Source organism: Calliopsis andreniformis, unplaced genomic scaffold (assembly GCF_051401765.1).
Source record: "Calliopsis andreniformis isolate RMS-2024a unplaced genomic scaffold, iyCalAndr_principal scaffold0014, whole genome shotgun sequence".
In the NCBI taxonomy this organism is placed as follows: Eukaryota; Metazoa; Arthropoda; class Insecta; order Hymenoptera; family Andrenidae; genus Calliopsis; species Calliopsis andreniformis.
The window spans coordinates 13,378,814-13,402,934 of NW_027480427.1; positions in this window are offsets into that span (position 1 = coordinate 13,378,814).

Consider the following 24,121-nt stretch of genomic DNA (forward strand, 5'->3'; position numbering starts at 1 on the left):
AAGCTGTTGTATTTATATTGTATTTTATGCCTCTGGCGTTGACTTCTAAGGCCGTAGCTATTAGATATGGTGGAGCAACGCCCTAGAGAGACGCCTAGGGTGCTCGGAACGTAGAAATGACCATTACTTTCACACTGGTTGCAATTATTCGTTATATACGATGGAAAAGCTGTTGTATTTATATCGTATTTTATGCTTCTGGCGTTGACTTCTTAGACCGTAACTATTCGGTCTGGTGGAGCAACGCCCTGGAGTGAAACCTAGGTTGCCCGGAACGTAGAATTGGCCATCACTTTCAAACTGGTTGCAATTATTGCTGCTATATGATGGAAACACTGTTGTATTTTTTTTGCATTTTATGGTTGGGGCGTTGACTTCTAAGGCCCTAACTATTCAATCCGTTGGAGCAACGCCCTAGGGTGAAGCCTAGGTTGTTCGGAAAGTAGAAATGACCATAAGTTTCATACTGGTTGCAATTATTCGTTTTATACGATGGAAAAACTGTTGTATTTATATTGTATTTTATGCTTCTGGCGTTGACTTCTAAGGCACTAACTATTCGATCTGGTGGAGCAACGACCTAGAGTGAAGCCTAGGTTGCCCGGAAGGTAGAATTGGCCATCACTTTCACACTGGTTGCAATTATTCGTTTTATACGATGGAAAAGCTGTTGTATTTTTTTTGCATTTTATGGTTCGGGCGTTGACTTCTAAGGCCCTAAGTATTCAATCCGTTGGAGCAACGCCCTAGGGTGAAGCCTAGGTTGATCGGAAAGTAGAAATGACCATAAGTTTCATACTGGTTGCAATTATTCGTTTTATACGATGGAAAAACTGTTGTATTTATATTGCATTTTATGGTTCGGGCGTTGACTTCTAAGGCCCTAACTATTCAATCCGTTGGAGCAACGCCCTAGAGTGAAGCCTAGGTTGCCCGGAAGGGAGAAATGACCATCACGTTCAAACTGGTTGCAATTAATCCTTTTATACGATAGAAAAGCTGTTGTATCTATATTGTATTTTATGCTTCTGGCGTTTGCTTCTAAGGGCCTATCTATTCGATCTGGTGGAGCAACGCCCTAGAGTGAATCCTAGGTTGCTCGGAATGTAGAAATGACCATAACTTTCACACTGGTGGCAATTATTCGTTTTATACGATGCAAACGCTGTTGTATTTATATCGTATTTTATACTTCTGGCGTTTACTTCTAAGGACCTAACTATTCGATCTGGTGGAGCAACGCCCTAGAGTGGAACCTAGGTTGCTCGGAATGTAGAAATGACCATAACTTTCACACTGGTTGCAATTATTCGTTTTATACGATGGAAAAGCTGTTGTATTTATATCGTATTTTATGCTTCTGGCGTTGACTTCTTAGGCCGTAACTATTCGGTCTGGTGGAGCAACGCCCTGGAGTGAAACCTAGGTTGCCCGGAACGTAGAATTGGCCATCACTTTCAAACTGGTTGCAATTATTCCTGTTATATGATGGAAACACTGTTGTATTTTTTTTGCATTTTTAGGTTCGGGCGTTGACTTCTAAGGCCCTAACTATTCAATCCGTTGGAGCAACGCCCTAGGGTGAAGCCTAGGTTGCTCGGAAAGTAGAAATGACCATAAGTTTCATACTGGTTGGAATTATTCGTTTTATACGATGGAAAAGCTGTTGCATTTATATTGTATTTTCTGCCTCTGGCGTTGACTTCTAAGGCCGTAGCTATTAGATGTGGTGGAGCAACGCCCTAGAGAGACGCCTAGGGTGCTCGGAACGTAGAAATGACCTTTACTTTCACACTGGTTGCAATTATTCCTTATATACGATGGAAAAGCTGTTGTATTTATATCGTATTTTATGCTTCTGGCGTTGACTTCTTAGGCCGTAACTATTCGGTCTGGTGGAGCAACGCCCTGGAGTGAAACCTAGGTTGCCCGGAACGTAGAATTGGCCATCACTTTCAAACTGGTTGCAATTATTGCTGTTATATGATGGAAACACTGTTGTATTTTTTTTGCATTTTATGGTTCGGGCGTTGACTTCTAAGGCCCTAACTATTCAATCCGTTGGAGCAACGCCCTAGGGTGAATCCTAGGTTGATCGGAAAGTAGAAATGACCATAAGTTTCATACTGGTTGCAATTATTCGTTTTATACGATGGAAAAACTGTTGTATTTATATTGTATTTTATGCCTCTGGCGTTGACTTCTAAGGCCCTAGCTGTTCGATCTAGCGGAGCAACGCCCTAGAGTGAAGCCTAGGTTGCCCGGAAGGGAGAAATGACCATCACGTTCAAAGTGGTTGCAATTAATCCTTTTATACGATGGAAAAGCTGTTGTATCTATATTGTATTTTAAGCTTCTGGCGTTTACTTCTAAGGACCTAACTATTCGATCTGGTAGAGCAACGCCCTAGAGTGAAGCCTAGGTTACACGGAACGTGGAAATGACCATAACTTTCACACTGGTTGCATTTATTCGTTTTATACGATGGAAACGCTGTTGTATTTATATTGGATTTTATGCTTCGGGCGTTGGCTTCTAAGGCCCTAACTATTCAATCTGTTGGAGCAACGCCCTAGGGTGCAGCCTAGATTGCTCGGAAAGTAGAAATGACCATCAGTTTCATACTGGTTGCAATTATTCGTTGTATACGATGGAAAAGCTGTTGTATTTATACCGTATTTTATGCTTCTGGCGTTGACTTCTACGGCACTAGCTATTCGATCTGGTGGAGCAACGCCCTGGAGTAAAACCTAGGTTGCCCGGAACGTAGAATTGGCCATCACTTTCAAACTGGTTGCAATTATTCCTGTTATATGATGGAAACACTGTTGTATTTTTTTTGCATTTTATGGTTCGGGCGTTGACTTCTAAGGCCCTAACTATTCAATCCGTTGGAGCAACGCCCTAGGGTGAAGCCTAGGTTGCTCGGAAAGTAGAAATGACCATAAGTTTCATACTGGTTGCAATTATTCGTTTTATACGATGGAAAAGCTGTTGTATTTATATTGTATTTTATGCCTCTGGCGTTGACTTCTAAGGACGTAGCTATTAGATATGGTGGAGCAACGCCCTAGAGATACCCCTAGGGTGCTCGGAACGTAGAAATGACCATTACTTTCACACTGGTTGCAATTATTGGTTATATACGATGGAAAAGCTGTTGTATTTATATCGTATTTTATGCTTCTGGCGTTGACTTCTTAGGCCGTAACTATTCGGTCTGGTGGAGCAACGCCCTGGAGTGAAATCTAGGTTGCCCGGAACGTAGAATTGGCCATCACTTTCAAACTGGTTGCAATTATTCCTGTTATATGATGGAAACACTGTTGTATTTTTTTTGCATTTTATGGTTTGGGCGTTGACTTCTAGGGCCCTAACTATTCAATCCGTTGGAGCAACGCCCTAGGGTGAAGCCTAGGTTGCTCGGAAAGTAGAAATGACCATATGTTTCATACTGGTTGCAATTATTTGTTCCATACGCTGGAAAAACTGTTGTGTTTATATTGTATTTTATGCTTCTGGCGTTGACTTCTAAGGCACTAACTATTCGATCTGGTGGAGCAACGCCCTAGAGTGAAGCCTAGGTTACCCGGAACGTAGAATTGGCCATCACTTTCAAACTGGTTGCAATTATTCGTTGTATACGATGGAAAAACTGTTGTATTTATATTGTATTTTATGCTACTGGCGTTGACTTCTAAGGCACTTACTATTCGATCTGGTGGAGCAACGCCCTAGAGTGAAGCCTAGGTTGCCCGGAACGTAGAATTGGTCATCACTTTCAAACTGGTTGCAATTATTCCTGTTATATGATGGAAACACTGTTGTATTTTTATTGCATTTTATGCTTCGGGCGTTGACTTCTAAGGCCCTAACTATTCAATCTGTTGGAGCAACGCCCTAGGGTGAAGCCTAGGTTGCTCGGAAAGTAGAAATGACCATCAGTTTCATACTGATTACAATTATTCGTTTTATACGAAGGAAAAGCTGTTGTATTTATATCGTATTTTATGCTTCTGGCGTTGACTTCTACGGCACTAGCTATTCGGTCTAGTGGAGCAACGCCCTAGAGTGAAACCTAGGTTGCCCGTAACGTAGAATTGGCCATCACTTTCAAACTGGTTGTAATTATACCTGTTATATGATGGAAACACTGTTGTATTTTTTTTGCATTTTATGGTTCGGGCGTTGACTTCTATGGCCCTAACTACTCAATCCGTTGGAGCAACGCCCTAGGGTGAAGCCTAGGTTGCTCGGAAAGTAGAAATGACCATAAGTTTCATACTGGTTGCAATTATTCGTTTTATACGATGGAAAAACTGTTGTATTTATATTGTATTTTATGCCTCTGGCGTTGACTTCTAAGGCCCTAGCTGTTCGATCTAGCGGAGCAACGCCCTAGAGTGAAGCCTAGGTTGCCCGGAAGGGAGAAATGACCATCACGTTCAAAGTGGTTGCAATTAATCCTTTTATACGATGGAAAAGCTGTTGTATCTATATTGTATTTTATGCTTCTGGCGTTTACTTCTAAGGACCTAACTATTCGATCTGGTGGAGCAACGCCCTAGAGTGAAGCCTAGGTTACACGGAATGTGGAAATGACCATAACTTTCACACTGGTTGCATTTATTCGTTTTATACGATGGAAACGCTGTTGTATTTATATTGGATTTTATGCTTCGGGCGTTGGCTTCTAAGGCCCTAACTATTCAATCTGTTGGAACAACGCCCTAGGGTGAAGCCTAGATTGCTCGGAAAGTAGAAATGACCATCAGTTTCATACTGGTTGCAATTATTCGTTTTATACGATGGAAAAACTGTTGAATTTATATTTTATTTTATGCTTCTGGCGTTGACTTCTAAGGCCCTAGCAATTCGGTCTAGCGGAGGAACGCCCTAGAGTGAAGCCTAGGTTGCCCGGAAAGGAGAAATGACCATCACTTTCAAACTGGTTGCAATTAATCCTGTTATACGATGGAAAAACTGTTGTATTTATATTGTATTTTATGCTTCTGGCGTTGACTTCTAAGGCACTAACTATTCGATCTGGTGGAGCAACGCCCTAGAGTGGAGCCTAGGTTGCTCGGAATGTAGAAATGACCATAACTTTCACACTGGTTGCAATTATTCGTTTTATACGATGGAAACGCTGTTGTATTTATATTGTACTTTATGCCTCTGGCGTTGACTTCTAAGGCCGTAGCTATTAGATGTGGTCGAGCAACGCCCTGGAGTGACGCCTAGGGTGCTCGGAACGTAGAAATGACCATTACTTTCACACTGGTTGCAATTATTCGTTTTATACGATGGAAAAGCTGTTGTATTTATATTGTATTTTATGCTACTGGCGTTGACTTCTTAGGCACTAACTATTCGATCTGGTGGAGCAACGCCCTAGAGTGAAGCCTAGGTTGCCCGGAACGTAGAATTGGTCATCACTTTCAAACTGGTTGCAATTATTCCTGTTATATGATGGAAACACTGTTGTATTTTTATTGCATTTTATGCTTCGGGCGTTGACTTCTAAGGCCCTAACTATTCAATCTGTTGGAGCAACGCCCTAGGGTGAAGCCTAGGTTGCTCCGAAAGTAGAAATGACCATCAGTTTCATACTGGTTACAATTATTCGTTTTATACGATGGAAAAGCTGTTGTATTTATATAGTATTTTATGCTTCTGGCGTTGACTTCTGCGGCACTAGCTATTCGATCTGGTGGAGCAACGCCCTGGAGTGAAACCTAGGTTGCCCGGAACGTAGAATTGGCCATCACTTTCAAACTGGTTGCAATTATTCCTGTTATATGATGGAAACACTGTTGTATTTTTTTTGCATTTTATGGTTCGGGCGTTGACTTCTAAGGCCCTAACTATTCAATCCGTTGGAGCAACGCCCTAGGGTGAAGCCTAGGTTGCTCGGAAAGTAGAAATGACCATAAGTTTCATACTGGTTGGAATTATTCGTTTTATACGATGGATAAGCTGTTGTATTTATATTGTATTTTATGCCTCTGGCGTTGACTTCTAAGGCCGTAGCTATTAGATATGGTGGAGCAACGCCCTAGAGAGACGCCTAGGGTGCTCGGAACGTAGAAATGACCATTACTTTCACACTGGTTGCAATTATTCGTTATATACGATGGAAAAGCTGTTGTATTTATATCGTATTTTATGCTTCTGGCGTTTACTTCTAAGGACCTAACTATTCGATCTGGTGGAGCAACGCCCTAGAGTGAAGCCTAGGTTACACGGAATGTGGAAATGACCATAACTTTCACACTGGTTGCATTTATTCGTTTTATACGATGGAAACGCTGTTGTATTTATATTGGATTTTATGCTTCGGGCGTTGGCTTCTAAGTCCCTAACTATTCAATCTGTTGGAACAACGCCCTAGGGTGAAGCCTAGATTGCTCGGAAAGTAGAAATGACCATCAGTTTCATACTGGTTGCAATTATTCGTTTTATACGATGGAAAAACTGTTGAATTTATATTTTATTTTATGCTTCTGGCGTTGACTTCTAAGGCCCTAGCAATTCGGTCTAGTGGAGCAACGCCCTAGAGTGAAGCCTAGGTTGCTCGAAAAGTAGAAATGACCATAACTTTCATACTGGTTGCAATTATTCGTTTTATACGATGGAAAAACTGTTGTATTTATATTGTATTTTATGCTTCTGGCGTTTACTTCTAAGGACCTAACTATTCGATCTGGTGGAGCAACGCCCTAGAGTGGAGCCTAGGTTGCTCGGAATGTAGAAATGACCATAACTTTCACACTGGTTGCAATTATTCGTTTTATACGAGGGAAACGCTGTTGTATTTATATTGTACTTTATGCCTCTGGCGTTGACTTCTAAGGCCGTAGCTATTAGATGTGGTCGAGCAACGCCCTGGAGTGACGCCTAGGGTGCTCGGAACGTAGAAATGACCATTACTTTCACACTGGTTGCAATTATTCGTTTTATACGATGGAAAAGCTGTTGTATTTATATCGTATTTTATGCTTCTGGCGTTGACTTCTTAGGCCGTAACTATTCGGTCTGGTGGAGCAACGCCCTGGAGTGAAATCTAGGTTGCCCGGAACGTAGAATTGGCCATCACTTTCAAACTGGTTGCAATTATTCCTGTTATATGATGGAAACACTGTTGTATTTTTTTTGCATTTTATGGTTCGGGCGTTGACTTCTAGAGCCCTAACTATTCAATCCGTTGGAGCAACGCCCTAGGGTGAAGCCTAGGTTGCTCGGAAAGTAGAAATGACCATATGTTTCATACTGGTTGCAATTATTTGTTCCATACGCTGGAAAAAGCTGTTGTGTTTATATTGTATTTTATGCTTCTGGCGTTGACTTCTAAGGCACTAACTATTCGATCTGGTGGAGCAACGCCCTAGAGTGAAGCCTAGGTTACCCGGAACGCAGAATTGGCCATCACTTTCAAACTGGTTGCAATTATTCGTTGTATACGGTGGAAAAACTGTTGTATTTATATTGTATTTTATGCTACTGGCGTTGACTTCTAAGGCACTAACTATTCGATCTGGTGGAGCAACGCCCTAGAGTGAAGCCTAGGTTGCCCGGAACGTAGAATTGGTCATCACTTTCAAACTGGTTGCAATTATTCCTGTTATATGATGGAAACACTGTTGTATTTTTATTGCATTTTATGCTTCGGGCGTTGACTTCTAAGGCCCTAACTATTCAATCTGTTGGAGCAACGCCCTAGGGTGAAGCCTAGTTTGCTCGGAAAGTAGAAATGACCATCAGTTTCATACTGGTTACAATTATTCGTTTTATACGATGGAAAAGCTGTTGTATTTATATCGTATTTTATGCTTCTGGCGTTGACTTCTACGGCACTAGCTATTCGATCTGGTGGAGCAACGCCCTGGAGTGAAACCTAGGTTGCCCGGAACGTAGAATTGGCCATCACTTTCAAACTGGTTGCAATTATTCCTGTTATATGATGGAAACACTGTTGTATTTTTTTTGCATTTTATGGTTCGGGCGTTGACTTCTAAGGCCCTAACTATTCAATCCGTTGGAGCAACGCCCTAGGGTGAAGCCTAGGTTGCTCGGAAAGTAGAAATGACCATAAGTTTCATACTGGTTGGAATTATTCGTTTTATACGATGGAAAAGCTGTTGTATTTATATTGTATTTTATGCCTCTGGCGTTGACTTCTAAGGCCGTAGCTATTAGATATGGTGGAGCAACGCCCTAGAGAGACGCCTAGGGTGCTCGGAACGTAGAAATGACCATTACTTTCACACTGGTTGCAATTATTCGTTATATACGATGGAAAAGCTGTTGTATTTATATCGTATTTTATGCTTCTGGCGTTGACTTCTTAGACCGTAACTATTCGGTCTGGTGGAGCAACGCCCTGGAGTGAAACCTAGGTTGCCCGGAACGTAGAATTGGCCATCACTTTCAAACTGGTTGCAATTATTGCTGCTATATGATGGAAACACTGTTGTATTTTTTTTGCATTTTATGGTTGGGGCGTGGACTTCTAAGGCCCTAACTATTCAATCCGTTGGAGCAACGCCCTAGGGTGAAGCCTAGGTTGTTCGGAAAGTAGAAATGACCATAAGTTTCATACTGGTTGCAATTATTCGTTTTATACGATGGAAAAATTGTTGTATTTATATTGTATTTTATGCTTCTGGCGTTGACTTCTAAGGCACTAACTATTCGATCTGGTGGAGCAACGCCCTAGAGTGAAGCCTAGGTTGCCCGGAAGGTAGAATTGGCCATCAGTTTCACACTGGTTGCAATTATTCGTTTTATACGATGGAAAAGCTGTTGTATTTTTTTTGCATTTTATGGTTCGGGCGTTGACTTCTAAGGCCCTAAGTATTCAATCCGTTGGAGCAACGCCCTAGGGTGAAGCCTAGGTTGATCGGAAAGTAGAAATGACCATAAGTTTCATACTGGTTTCAATTATTCGTTTTATACGATGGAAAAGCTGTTGTATTTATATTGTATTTTATGCTTCTGGCGTTGACTTCCAAGGCCCTAGCTGTTCGATCTAGTGGAGCAACGCCCTAGAGTGAAGCCTAGGTTGCCCGGAAGGGAGAAATGACCATCACGTTCAAACTGGCTGCAATTAACCCTTTTATACGATGGAAAAGCTGTTGTATCTATATTGTATTTTTTGGCTCTGGCGTTGACTTCTAAGGCCCTAACTATTCAATCTGTTGGAGCAACGCCCTAGGGTGAAGCCTAGGTTGCTCGAAAAGTAGAAATGACCATAACTTTCATACTGGTTGCAATTATTCGTTTTATACGATGGAAAAACTGTTGTATTTATATTGTATTTTATGCTTCTGGCGTTTACTTCTAAGGACCTAACTATTCGATCTGGTGGAGCAACGCCCTAGAGTGGAGCCTAGGTTGCTCGGAATGTAGAAATGACCATAACTTTCACACTGGTTGCAATTATTCGTTTTATACGAGGGAAACGCTGTTGTATTTATATTGTACTTTATGCCTCTGGCGTTGACTTCTAAGGCCGTAGCTATTAGATGTGGTCGAGCAACGCCCTGGAGTGACGCCTAGGGTGCTCGGAACGTAGAAATGACCATTACTTTCACACTGGTTGCAATTATTCGTTTTATACGATGGAAAAGCTGTTGTATTTATATCGTATTTTATGCTTCTGGCGTTGACTTCTTAGGCCGTAACTATTCGGTCTGGTGGAGCAACGCCCTGGAGTGAAATCTAGGTTGCCCGGAACGTAGAATTGGCCATCACTTTCAAACTGGTTGCAATTATTCCTGTTATATGATGGAAACACTGTTGTATTTTTTTTGCATTTTATGGTTCGGGCGTTGACTTCTAGGGCCCTAACTATTCAATCCGTTGGAGCAACGCCCTAGGGTGAAGCCTAGGTTGCTCGGAAAGTAGAAATGACCATATGTTTCATACTGGTTGCAATTATTTGTTCCATACGCTGGAAAAAGCTGTTGTATTTACATTGTATTTTATGCCTCTTGCGTTGACTTCTAAGGCACTAACTATTCGATCTGGTGGAGCAACGCCCTAGAGTGAAGCGTAGGTTGCCCGGAACGTTCAATTGGCCATCACTTTCAAACTGGTCGAAATTATTCCTGTTATATGATGGAAACACTGTTGTATTTTTTTTGCATTTTATATTTCGGGCGTTGACTTCTAAGGCCCTAACTATTCAATCCGTTGGAGCAACACCCTAGGGTGAAGCCTAGGTTGCTCGGAAAGTAGAAATGACCATAAGTTTCATACTGGTTGCAATTATTCGTTTTATACGATGGAAAAACTGTTGTATTCATATTGTATTTCATGCTTCTGGCGTTCACTTCTAAGGCACTAACTATTCGATCTGGTGGAACAACGGCCTAGGGTGAAGCCTAGCTTGCCCGGAACGTAGAAATGACCATTACTTTCACACTGTTTGCAAGTATTCCTTTTATACGATGGAAAAGCTGTTGTATTTATATCGTATTTAATGCTTCTGGCGTTTACTTCTAAGGACTTAACTATTCGATCTGGTGGAGCAACGCCCTAGAGTGAAGCCTATGTTGCCCGGAACGTAGAATTGTCCATCACTTTCAAACTGGTTGCATTATTGCTGCAATATGATGGAAACACAGTTCTATTTTTTTTGCATTTTATGGTTCGGGCGTTGACTTCTAAGGCCCTAACTATTCAATCCGTTGCAGCAACGCCCTAGGGTGAAGCCTAGGTTGTTCGGAAAGTAGAAATGACCATCACTTTCATACTGGTTGCAATTATTCGTTTTATACGATGGAAAAACTGTTGCATTTATATTGTATTTTATGCTTCTGGCGTTGACTTCTAAGGCCCTAGCTGTTCGATCTAGTGGAGCAACGCCCTAGAGTGAAGCCTAGGTTGCCCGGAAGGGAGAAATGACCATCACGTTCAAAATGGTTGCAATTAATCCTTTTATACGATGGAAAAGCTGTTGTATCTATATTGTATTTTATGTTTCTGGCGCTTACTTCTAAGGACCTACCTATTCGATCTGGTGGAGCAACGCCCTAGAGTGAAGCCTAGGTTGCCCGGAAGGTAGAATTGGCCATCACTTTCAAACTGGTTGCAATTATTCGTTTTATACGATGGAAAAACTGTTGTATTTATATTGTATTTTATGCTTCTGGCGTTGACTTCTAAGGCACTAACTATTCGATCTGGTGGAGCAACGCCCTAGAGTGAAGCCTAGGTTGCCCGGAACGCAGAATTGGTCATCACTTTCAAACTGGTTGCAATTATTCCTGTTATGTGATGGAAACACTGTTGTATTTTTATTGCATTTTATGGTTCGGGCGTTCACTTCTAAGGTCCTAACTATTCAATCTGTTGGAGCAACGCCCTAGGGTGAAGCCTAGCTTGCTCGGAAAGTAGAAATGACCATAAGTTTCATACTCGTTTCAATTATTCGTTTTATACGATGGATACACCGTTGTATTTTTATTGCATTTTATGCTTCGGGCGTTGATTTCTAAGGCCCCAACTAGACAATCTGTTGGAGCAACGCCCTAGGGTGAAGCCTAGGTTGCTCGAAAAGTAGAAATGACCAACAGTTTCATACTGGTTGCAATTATTCGTTTTATACGATGGAAAAACTGTTGTATTTATATTGTATTTTATGCTTCTGGCGATGACTTCTAAGGCCCTAGCTATTCGATCTAGTGGAGCAACGCCCTAGAGTGAAGCCTAGGTTGCCCGGAAAGGAGAAATGACCATCACTTTCAAACTGGTTGCAATTAATAATGTTATACATTGGAAAAACTGTTGTATTTTTATTGCATTTTATGCTTCTGGCGTTAACTTCTTAGGCCCTAACTATTCGATCTGGTGGAACAACGGCCTAGGGTGAAGCCTAGCTTGCCCGGAACGTGGAAATGACCATTACCTTCACACTGTTTGCAATTATTCGTTTTATACGATGGAAATGCTGTTGTATTTATATCGTATTTTATGCTTCTGGCGTTTGCTTCTAAGGACCTAACTATTCGATCTGGTGGAGCAACGCCCTAGAGTGAATCCTAGGTTGCTCGGAATGTAGAAATGACCATAACTTTCACACTGGTTGCAATTATTCGTTTTATACGATGCAAACGCTGTTGTATCTATATCGTATTTTATGCTTCTGGCGTTTACTTCTAAGGACCTAACTATTCGATCTGGTAGAGCAACGCCCTAGAGTGGATCCTAGGTTGCTCGGAATGTAGGAATGACCATAAGTTTCACACTGGTTGCAATTATTCGTTTTATACGATGGAAACGCTGTTGTATTTATATTGTACTTTATGCCTCTGGCGTTGACTTCTAAGGCCGTAGCTATTAGATGTGTTGCAGCAGTGCCCTAGAGTGACGCCTAGGGTGCTCGGAACGTAGAAATGACCAGTACTTTCACACTGGTTGCAATTATTCGTTTTATACGATGGAAAAGCTGTTGTATTTATATCGTATTTTATGCTTCTGGCGTTGACTTCTTAGGCCGTAACTATTCGATCTGGTGGAGCAACGCCCTGGAGTGAAATCTAGGTTGCCCGGAACGTAGAATTGGCCATCACTTTCAAACTGGTTGCAATTATTCCTGTTATATGATGGAAACACTGTTGTATTTTTTTTGCATTTTATGGTTCGGGCGTTGACTTCTAAGGCCCTAACTATTCAATCCGTTGGAGCAACGCCCTAGGGTGAAGCCTAGGTTACCCGGAAAGTAGAAATGACCATATGTTTCATACTGGTTGCAATTATTTGTTCCATACGATGGAAAAACTGTTGTATTTATATTGTATTTTATGCTTCTGGCGTTGACTTCTAAGGCACTAACTATTCGATCTGGTGGAGCAACGCCCTAGAGTGAAGCGTAGGTTGCCCGGAACGTTGAATTGGCCATCACTTTCAAACTGGTCGAAATTATTCCTGTTATATGATGGAAACACTGTTGTATTTTTTTTGCATTTTATATTTCGGGCGTTGACTTCTAAGGCCCTAACTATTCAATCCGTTGGAGCAACGCCCTAGGGTGAAGCCTAGGTTGCTCGGAAAGTAGAAATGACCATAAGTTTCATACTGGTTGCAATTATTCGTTTTATACGATGGAAAAACTGTTGTATTCATATTGTATTTCATGCTTCTGGCGTTCACTTCTAAGGCACTAACTATTCGATCTGGTGGAACAACGGCCTCGGGTGAAGCCTAGCTTGCCCGGAACGTAGAAATGACCATTACTTTCACACTGTTTGCAAGTATTCCTTTTATACGATGGAAAAGCTGTTGTATTTATATCGTATTTAATGCTTCTGGCGTTTACTTCTAAGGACTTAACTATTCGATCTGGTGGAGCAACGCCCTAGAGTGAAGCCTAGGTTGCCCGGAACGTAGAATTGACCATCACTTTCAAACTGGTTGCAATTATTGCTGCTATATGATGGAAACACTGTTCTATTTTTTTTGCATTTTATGGTTCGGGCGTTGACTTCTAAGGCCCTAACTATTCAATCCGTTGGAGCAACGCCCTAGGGTGAAGCCTAGGTTGTTCGGAAAGTAGAAATGACCATCTCTGTCATACTGGTTGCAATTATTCGTTTTATACGATGGAAAAACTGTTGCATTTATATTGTATTTTATGCTTCTGGCGTTGACTTCTAAGGCCCTAGCTGTTCGATCTAGTGGAGCAACGCCCTAGAGTGAAGCCTAGGTTGCCCGGAAGGGAGAAATGACCATCACGTTCAAAGTGGTTGCAATTAATCCTTTTATACGATGGAAAAGCTGTTGTATCTATATTGTATTTTATGTTTCTGGCGCTTACTTCTAAGGCCCTAACTATTCAATCCGTTGGAGCAACGCCCTAGGGTGAAGCCTAGGTTGCTCGGAAAGTAGAAATGACCATAAGTTTCATACTGGTTGCAATTATTCGTTTTATACGATGGAAAAACTGTTGTATTCATATTGTATTTCATGCTTCTGGCGTTCACTTCTAAGGCACTAACTATTCGATCTGGTGGAACAACGGCCTCGGGTGAAGCCTAGCTTGCCCGGAACGTAGAAATGACCATTACTTTCACACTGTTTGCAATTATTCGTTTTATACGATGGAAATGCTGTTGTATTTATATCGTATTTTATGCTTCTGGCGTTTGCTTCTAAGGACCTAACTATTCGATCTGGTGGAACAACGGCCTAGGGTGAAGCCTAGCTTGCCCGGAACGTAGAAATGACCATTACCTTCACACAGTTTGCAAGTATTCCTTTTATACGATGGAAACGCTGTTGTATTTATATCGTATTTAATGCCTCTGGCGTTTACTTCTAAGGACTTAACTATTCGATCTGGTGGAGTAACGCCCTAGAGTGAAACCTAGGTTGCCCGGAACGTAGAATTGGCCATCACTTTCAAACTGGTTGCAATTATTGCTGCTATATGATGGAAACACTGTTCTATTTTTTTTGCATTTTATGGTTCGGGCGTTGACTTCTAAGGACCTAACTATTCAATCCGTTGGAGCAACGCCCTAGGGTGAAGCCTAGGTTGTTCGGAAAGTAGAAATGACCATCACTTTCATACTGGTTGCAATTATTCGTTTTATACGATGGAAAAACTGTTGAATTTATATTTTATTTTATGCTTCTGGCGTTGACTTCTAAGGCCCTAGCCATTCGGTCTAGTGGAGCAACGCCCTAGAGTGAAGCCTAGGTTGCCCGGAAAGGAGAAATGACCATCACTTTCAAACTGGTTGCAATTAATCCTGTTATACGATGGAAAAACTGTTTTATTTTTATTGCATTTTATGCTTCTGGCGTTCACTTCTTAGGCCCTAACTATTCGATCTGGTGGAACAACTGCCTAGGGTGAAGCCTAGCTTGCCCGGAATGTAGAAATGACCATTACTTTCACACTGGTTACAATTATTCGTTTTATACGATGGAATAGCTGTTGTATTTATATCGTATTTTATGCTTCTGGCGCTGACTTCTTAGGCCGTAACTATTCGGTCTGGTGGACCAACGCCCTGGAGTGAAACCTAGGTTGCCCGGAACTTAGAATTGGCCATCACTTTCTAACTGGTTGCAATTATACCTGTTATATGATGGAAACACTGTTGTATTTTTTTTGCATTTTATGGTTCGGGCGTTGACTTCTATGGCCCTAACTACTCAATCCGTTGGAGCAACGCCCTAGGGTGAAGCCTAGGTTGCTCGGAAAGTAGAAATGACCATAAGATTCATACTGGTTGCAATTATTCGTTTTATACGATGGAAAAACTGTTGTATTTATATTGTATTTTATGCCTCTGGCGTTGACTTCTAAGGCCCTAACTATTCAATCTGTTGGAGCAACGCCCTAGGGTGAAGCCTAGGTTGCTCGAAAAGTAGAAATGACCATAACTTTCATACTGGTTGCAATTATTCGTTTTATACGATGGAAAAACTGTTTTATTTTTATTGCATTTTATGCTTCTGGCGTTCACTTCTTAGGCCCTAACTATTCGATCTGGTGGAACAACTGCCTAGGGTGAAGCCTAGCTTGCCCGGAATGTAGAAGTGACCATAACTTCCACACTGGTTGCAATTATTCGTTTTATACGATGGAAACGCTGTTGTATTTATATTGTACTTTATGCCTCTGGCGTTGACTTCTAAGGCCGTAGCTATTAGAAGTGGTCGAGCAACGCCCTGGAGTGACGCCTAGGGTGCTCGGAACGTAGAAATGACCATTACTTTCCCACTGGTTGCAATTATTCGTTTTATACGATGGAAAAGCTGTTGTATTTATATCGTATTTTATGCTTCTGGCGTTGACTTCTAAGGCCGTAACTATTCGGTCTGGTGGAGCAACGCCCTGGAGTGAAATCTAGGTTGCCCGGAACGTAGAATTGGCCATCACTTTCAAACTGGTTGCAATTATTCCTGTTATATGATGGAAACACTGTTGTATTTTTTTTGCATTTTATGGTTCGGGCGTTGACTTCTAGGGCCCTAACTATTCAATCCGTTGGAGCAACGCCCTAGGGTGAAGCCTAGGTTGCTCGGAAAGTAGAAATGACCATATGTTTCATACTGGTTGCAATTATTTGTTCCATACGCTGGAAAAACTGTTGTGTTTATATTGTATTTTATGCTTCTGGCGTTGACTTCTAAGGCACTAACTATTCGATCTGGTGGAGCAACGCCCTAGAGTGAAGCCTAGGTTACCCGGAACGTAGAATTGGCCATCACTTTCAAACTGGTTGCAATTATTCGTTGTATACGATGGAAAAACTGTTGTATTTATATTGTATTTTATGCTACTGGCGTTGACTTCTAAGGCACTAACTATTCGATCTGGTGGAGCAACGCCCTAGAGTGAAGCCTAGGTTGCCCGGAACGTAGAATTGGTCATCACTTTCAAACTGGTTGCAATTATTCCTGTTATATGATGGAAACACTGTTGTATTTTTTTTGCATTTTATGCTTCGGGCGTTGACTTCTAAGGCCCTAACTATTCAATCTGTTGGAGCAACGCCCTAGGGTGAAGCCTAGGTTGTTTGGAAAGTAGAAATGACCATAAGTTTCATACTGGTTGCAATTATTCGTTTTATGCGATGGAAAAACTCTTGTATTTATATTGTATTTTATGCTTCTGGCGTTGACTTCTAAGGCACTAACTATTCGATCTGGTGGAGCAACGCCCTAGAGTGAAGCCTAGGTTGCCCGGAAGGTAGAATTGGCCATCACTTTCACACTGGTTGCAATTATTCGTTTTATACGATGGAAAAGCTGTTGTATTTTTTTTGCATTTTATGGTTCGGGCGTTGACTTCTGAGGCCCTAGGTATTCAATCCGTTGGAGCAACGCCCTAGGGTGAAGCCTAGGTTGATCGGAAAGTAGAAATGACCATAAGTTTCATACTGGTTGCAATTATTCGTTTTATACGATGGAAAAACTGTTGTACTTATATTGTATTTTATGCTTCTGGCGATGACTTCTAAGGCCCTAGCTATTCGATCTAGTGGAGCAACGCCCTAGAGTGAAGCCTAGGTTGCCCGGGAAGGAGAAATGACCATCACTTTCAAACTGGTTGCAATTAATAATGTTATACATTGGAAAAACTGTTGTATTTTTATTGCATTTTATGCTTCTGGCGTTAACTTCTTAGGCCCTAACTATTCGATCTGGTGGAACAACGGCCTAGGGTGAAGCCTAGCTTGCCCGCAACGTAGAAATGACCATTACCTTCACACTGTTTGCAATTATTCGTTTTATACGATGGAAATGCTGTTGTATTTATATCGTATTTTATGCTTCTGGCGTTTGCTTCTAAGGACCTAACTATTCGATCTGGTGGAACAACGGCCTAGGGTGAAGCCTAGCTTGCCCGGAACGTAGAAATGACCATTACCTTCACACAGTTTGCAAGTATTCCTTTTATACGATGGAAACGCTGTTGTATTTATATCGTATTTAATGCCTCTGGCGTTTACTTCTAAGGACTTAACTATTCGATCTGGTGGAGTAACGCCCTAGACTGAAACCTAGGTTGCCCGGAACGTAGAATTGGCCATCACTTTCAAACTGGTTGCAATTATTGCTGCTATATGATGGAAACACTGTTCTATTTTTTTTGCATTTTATGGTTCGGGCGTTGACTTCTAAGGACCTAACTATTCAATCCGTTGGAGCAACGCCCTAGGGTGAAGCCTAGGTTGTTCGGAAAGTAGAAATGACCATCACTTTCATACTGGTTGCAATTATTCGTTTTATACGATGGAAAAACTGTTGAATTTATATTTTATTTTATGCTTCTGGCGTTGACTTCTAAGGCCCTAGCCATTCGGTCTAGTGGAGCAACGCCCTAGAGTGAAGCCTAGGTTGTCCGGAAAGGAGAAATGACCATCACTTTCAAACTGGTTGCAATTAATCCTGTTATACGATGGAAAAACTGTTTTATTTTTATTGCATTTTATGCTTCTGGCGTTCACTTCTTAGGCCCTAACTATTCGATCTGGTGGAACAACTGCCTAGGGTGAAGCCTAGCTTGCCCGGAATGTAGAAATGACCATTACTTTCACACTGGTTACAATTATTCGTTTTATACGATGGAATAGCTGTTGTGTTTATATTGTATTTTATGCTTCTGGCGTTGACTTCTAAGGCACTAACTATTCGATCTGGTGGAGCAACGCCCTAGAGTGAAGCCTAGGTTACCCGGAACGTAGAATTGGCCATCACTTTCAAACTGGTTGCAATTATTCGTTGTATACGATGGAAAAACTGTTGTATTTATATTGTATTTTATGCTACTGGCGTTGACTTCTAAGGCACTAACTATTCGATCTGGTGGAGCAACGCCCTAGAGTGAAGCCTAGGTTGCCCGGAACGTAGAATTGGTCATCACTTTCAAACTGGTTGCAATTATTCCTGTTATATGATGGAAACACTGTTGTATTTTTTTTGCATTTTATGCTTCGGGCGTTGACTTCTAAGGCCCTAACTATTCAATCTGTTGGAGCAACGCCCTAGGGTGAAGCCTAGGTTGTTTGGAAAGTAGAAATGACCATAAGTTTCATACTGGTTGCAATTATTCGTTTTATGCGATGGAAAAACTCTTGTATTTATATTGTATTTTATGCTTCTGGCGTTGACTTCTAAGGCACTAACTATTCGATCTGGTGGAGCAACGCCCTAGAGTGAAGCCTAGGTTGCCCGGAAGGTAGAATTGGCCATCACTTTCACACTGGTTGCAATTATTCGTTTTATACGATGGAAAAGCTGTTGTATTTTTTTTGCATTTTATGGTTCGGGCGTTGACTTCTGAGGCCCTAGGTATTCAATCCGTTGGAGCAACGCCCTAGGGTGAAGCCTAGGTTGATCGGAAAGTAGAAATGACCATAAGTTTCATACTGGTTGCAATTATTCGTTTTATACGATGGAAAAACTGTTGTACTTATATTGTATTTTATGCTTCTGGCGATGACTTCTAAGGCCCTAGCTATTCGATCTAGTGGAGCAACGCCCTAGAGTGAAGCCTAGGTTGCCCGGGAAGGAGAAATGACCATCACTTTCAAACTGGTTGCAATTAATAATGTTATACATTGGAAAAACTGTTGTATTTTTATTGCATTTTATGCTTCTGGCGTTAACTTCTTAGGCCCTAACTATTCGATCTGGTGGAACAACGGCCTAGGGTGAAGCCTAGCTTGCCCGCAACGTAGAAATGACCATTACCTTCACACTGTTTGCAATTATTCGTTTTATACGATGGAAATGCTGTTGTATTTATATCGTATTTTATGCTTCTGGCGTTTGCTTCTAAGGACCTAACTATTCGATCTGGTGGAACAACGGCCTAGGGTGAAGCCTAGCTTGCCCGGAACGTAGAAATGACCATTACCTTCACACAGTTTGCAAGTATTCCTTTTATACGATGGAAACGCTGTTGTATTTATATCGTATTTAATGCCTCTGGCGTTTACTTCTAAGGACTTAACTATTCGATCTGGTGGAGTAACGCCCTAGAGTGAAACCTAGGTTGCCCGGAACGTAGAATTGGCCATCACTTTCAAACTGGTTGCAATTATTGCTGCTATATGATGGAAACACTGTTCTATTTTTTTTGCATTTTATGGTTCGGGCGTTGACTTCTAAGGACCTAACTATTCAATCCGTTGGAGCAACGCCCTAGGGTGAAGCCTAGGTTGTTCGGAAAGTAGAAATGACCATCACTTTCATACTGGTTGCAATTATTCGTTTTATACGATGGAAAAACTGTTGAATTTATATTTTATTTTATGCTTCTGGCGTTGACTTCTAAGGCCCTAGCCATTCGGTCTAGTGGAGCAACGCCCTAGAGTGAAGCCTAGGTTGTCCGGAAAGGAGAAATGACCATCACTTTCAAACTGGTTGCAATTAATCCTGTTATACGATGGAAAAACTGTTTTATTTTTATTGCATTTTATGCTTCTGGCGTTCACTTCTTAGGCCCTAACTATTCGATCTGGTGGAACAACTGCCTAGGGTGAAGCCTAGCTTGCCCGGAATGTAGAAATGACCATTACTTTCACACTGGTTACAATTATTCGTTTTATACGATGGAATAGCTGTTGTGTTTATATTGTATTTTATGCTTCTGGCGTTGACTTCTAAGGCACTAACTATTCGATCTGGTGGAGCAACGCCCTAGAGTGAAGCCTAGGTTACCCGGAACGTAGAATTGGCCATCACTTTCAAACTGGTTGCAATTATTCGTTGTATACGATGGAAAAACTGTTGTATTTATATTGTATTTTATGCTACTGGCGTTGACTTCTAAGGCACTAACTATTCGATCTGGTGGAGCAACGCCCTAGAGTGAAGCCTAGGTTGCCCGGAACGTAGAATTGGTCATCACTTTCAAACTGGTTGCAATTATTCCTGTTATATGATGGAAACACTGTTGTATTTTTTTTGCATTTTATGCTTCGGGCGTTGACTTCTAAGGCCCTAACTATTCAATCTGTTGGAGCAACGCCCTAGGGTGAAGCCTAGGTTGTTTGGAAAGTAGAAATGACCATAAGTTTCATACTGGTTGCAATTATTCGTTTTATACGATGGAAAAACTCTTGTATTTATATTGTATATTATGCTTCTGGCGTTGACTTCTAAGGCACTAACTATTCGATCTGGTGGAGCAACGCCCTAGAGTGAAGCCTAGGTTGCCCGGAAGGTAGAATTGGCCATCACTTTCACACTGGTTGCAATTATTCGTTTTATACGATGGAAAAGCTGTTGTATTTTTTTTGCATTTTATGGTTCGGGCGTTGACTTCTGAGGCCCTAGGTATTCAATCCGTTGGAGCAACGCCCTAGGGTGAAGCCTAGGTTGATCGGAAAGTAGAAATGACCATAAGTTTCATACTGGTTGCAATTATTCGTTTTATACGATGGAAAAACTGTTGTACTTATATTGTATTTTATGGCTCTGGCGTTGACTTCTAAGGCCCTAACTATTCAATCTGTTGGAGCAACGCCCTAGGGTGAAGCCTAGGTTGCTCGAAAAGTAGAAATGACCATAACTTTCATACTGGTTGCAATTATTCGTTTTATACGAGGGAAACGCTGTTGTATTTATATTGTACTTTATGCCTCTGGCGTTGACTTCTAAGGCCGTAGCTATTAGATGTGGTCGAGCAACGCCCTGGAGTGACGCCTAGGGTGCTCGGAACGTAGAAATGACCATTACTTTCACACTGGTTGCAATTATTCGTTTTATACGATGGAAAAGCTGTTGTATTTATATCGTATTTTATGCTTCTGGCGTTGACTTCTTAGGCCGTAACTGTTCGGTCTGGTGGAGCAACGCCCTGGAGTGAAATCTAGGTTGCCCGGAACGTAGAATTGGCCATCACTTTCAAACTGGTTGCAATTATTCCTGTTATATGATGGAAACACTGTTGTATTTTTTTTGCATTTTATGGTTCGGGCGTTGACTTCTAGGGCCCTAACTATTCAATCCGTTGGAGCAACGCCCTAGGGTGAAGCCTAGGTTGCTCGGAAAGTAGAAATGACCATATGTTTCATACTGGTTGCAATTATTTGTTCCATACGCTGGAAAAACTGTTGTGTTTATATTGTATTTCATGCTTCTGGCGTTGACTTCTAAGGCACTAACTATTCGATCTGGTGGAGCAACGCCCTAGAGTGAAGCCTAGGTTACCCGGAACGTAGAATTGGCCATCACTTTCAAACTGGTTGCAATTATTCGTTGTATACGGTGGAAAAACTGTTGTATTTATATTGTATTTTATGCTACTGGCGTTGACTTCTAAGGCACTAACTATTTGATCTGGTGGAGCAACGCCCTAGAGTGAAGCCTAGGTTGCCCGGAACGTAGAATTGGTCATCACTTTCAAACTGGTTGCAATTATTCCTGTTATATGATGGAAACACTGTTGTATTTTTATTGCATTTTATGCTTCGGGCGTTGACTTCTAAGGCCCTAACTATTCAATCTGTTGGAGCAACGCCCTAGGGTGAAGCCTAGGTTGCTCGGAAAGTAGAAATGACCATCAGTTTCATACTGGTTACAATTATTCGTTTTATACGATGGAAAAGCTGTTGTATTTATATCGTATTTTATGCTTCTGGCGTTGACTTCTACGGCACTAGCTATTCGATCTGGTGGAGCAACGCCCTGGAGTGAAACCTAGGTTGCCCGGAACGTAGAATTGGCCATCACTTTCAAACTGGTTGCAATTATTCCTGTTATATGATGGAAACACTCTTGTATTTTTTTTGCATTTTATGGTTCGGGCGTTGACTTCTAAGGCCCTAACTATTCAATCCGTTGGAGCAACGCCCTAGGGTGAAGCCTAGGTTGCTCGGAAAGTAGAAATGACCATAAGTTTCATACTGGTTGGAATTATTCGTTTTATACGATGGAAAAGCTGTTGTATTTATATTGTATTTTATGCCTCTGGCGTTGACTTCTAAGGCCGTAGCTATTAGATATGGTGGAGCAACGCCCTAGAGAGACGCCTAGGGTGCTCGGAACGTAGAAATGACCATTACTTTCACACTGGTTGCAATTATTCGTTATATACGATGGAAAAGCTGTTGTATTTATATCGTATTTTATGCTTCTGGCGTTGACTTCTTAGACCGTAACTATTCGGTCTGGTGGAGCAACGCCCTGGAGTGAAACCTAGGTTGCCCGGAACGTAGAATTGGCCATCACTTTCAAACTGGTTGCAATTATTGCTGCTATATGATGGAAACACTGTTGTATTTTTTTTGCATTTTATGGTTGGGGCGTTGACTTCTAAGGCCCTAACTATTCAATCCGTTGGAGCAACGCCCTAGGGTGAAGCCTAGGTTGTTCGGAAAGTAGAAATGACCATCAGTTTCATACTGGTTGCAATTATTCGTTTTATACGATGGAAAAACTGTTGTATTTATATTGTATTTTATGCTTCTGGCGTTGACTTCTAAGGCACTAACTATTCGATCTGGTGGAGCAACGACCTAGAGTGAAGCCTAGGTTGCCCGGAAGGTAGAATTGGCCATCACTTTCACACTGGTTGCAATTATTCGTTTTATACGATGGAAAAGCTGTTGTATTTTTTTTGCATTTTATGGTTCGGGCGTTGACTTCTAAGGCCCTAAGTATTCAATCCGTTGGAGCAACGCCCTAGGGTGAAGCCTAGGTTGATCGGAAAGTAGAAATGACCATAAGTTTCATACTGGTTGCAATTATTCGTTTTATACGATGGAAAAACTGTTGTATTTATATTGCATTTTATGGTTCGGGCGTTGACTTCTAAGGCCCTAACTATTCAATCCGTTGGAGCAACGCCCTAGAGTGAAGCCTAGGTTTCCCGGAAGGGAGAAATGACCATCACGTTCAAACTGGTTGCAATTAATCCTTTTATACGATAGAAAAGCTGTTGTATCTATATTGTATTTTATGCTTCTGGCGTTTGCTTCTAAGGGCCTATCTATTCGATCTGGTGGAGCAACGCCCTAGAGTGAATCCTAGGTTGCTCGGAATGTAGAAATGACCATAACTTTCACACTGGTGGCAATTATTCGTTTTATACGATGCAAACGCTGTTGTATTTATATCGTATTTTATACTTCTGGCGTTTACTTCTAAGGACCTAACTATTCGATCTGGTGGAGCAACGCCCTAGAGTGGAACCTAGGTTGCTCGGAATGTAGAAATGACCATAACTTTCACACTGGTTGCAATTATTCGTTTTATACGATGGAAAAGCTGTTGTATTTATATCGTATTTTATGCTTCTGGCGTTGACTTCTTAGGCCGTAACTATTCGGTCTGGTGGAGCAACGCCCTGGAGTGAAACCTAGGTTGCCCGGAACGTAGAATTGGCCATCACTTTCAAACTGGTTGCAATTATTCCTGTTATATGATGGAAACACTGTTGTATTTTTTTTGCATTTTTAGGTTCGGGCGTTGACTTCTAAGGCCCTAACTATTCAATCCGTTGGAGCAACGCCCTAGGGTGAAGCCTAGGTTGCTCGGAAAGTAGAAATGACCATAAGTTTCATACTGGTTGGAATTATTCGTTTTATACGATGGAAAAGCTGTTGCATTTATATTGTATTTTCTGCCTCTGGCGTTGACTTCTAAG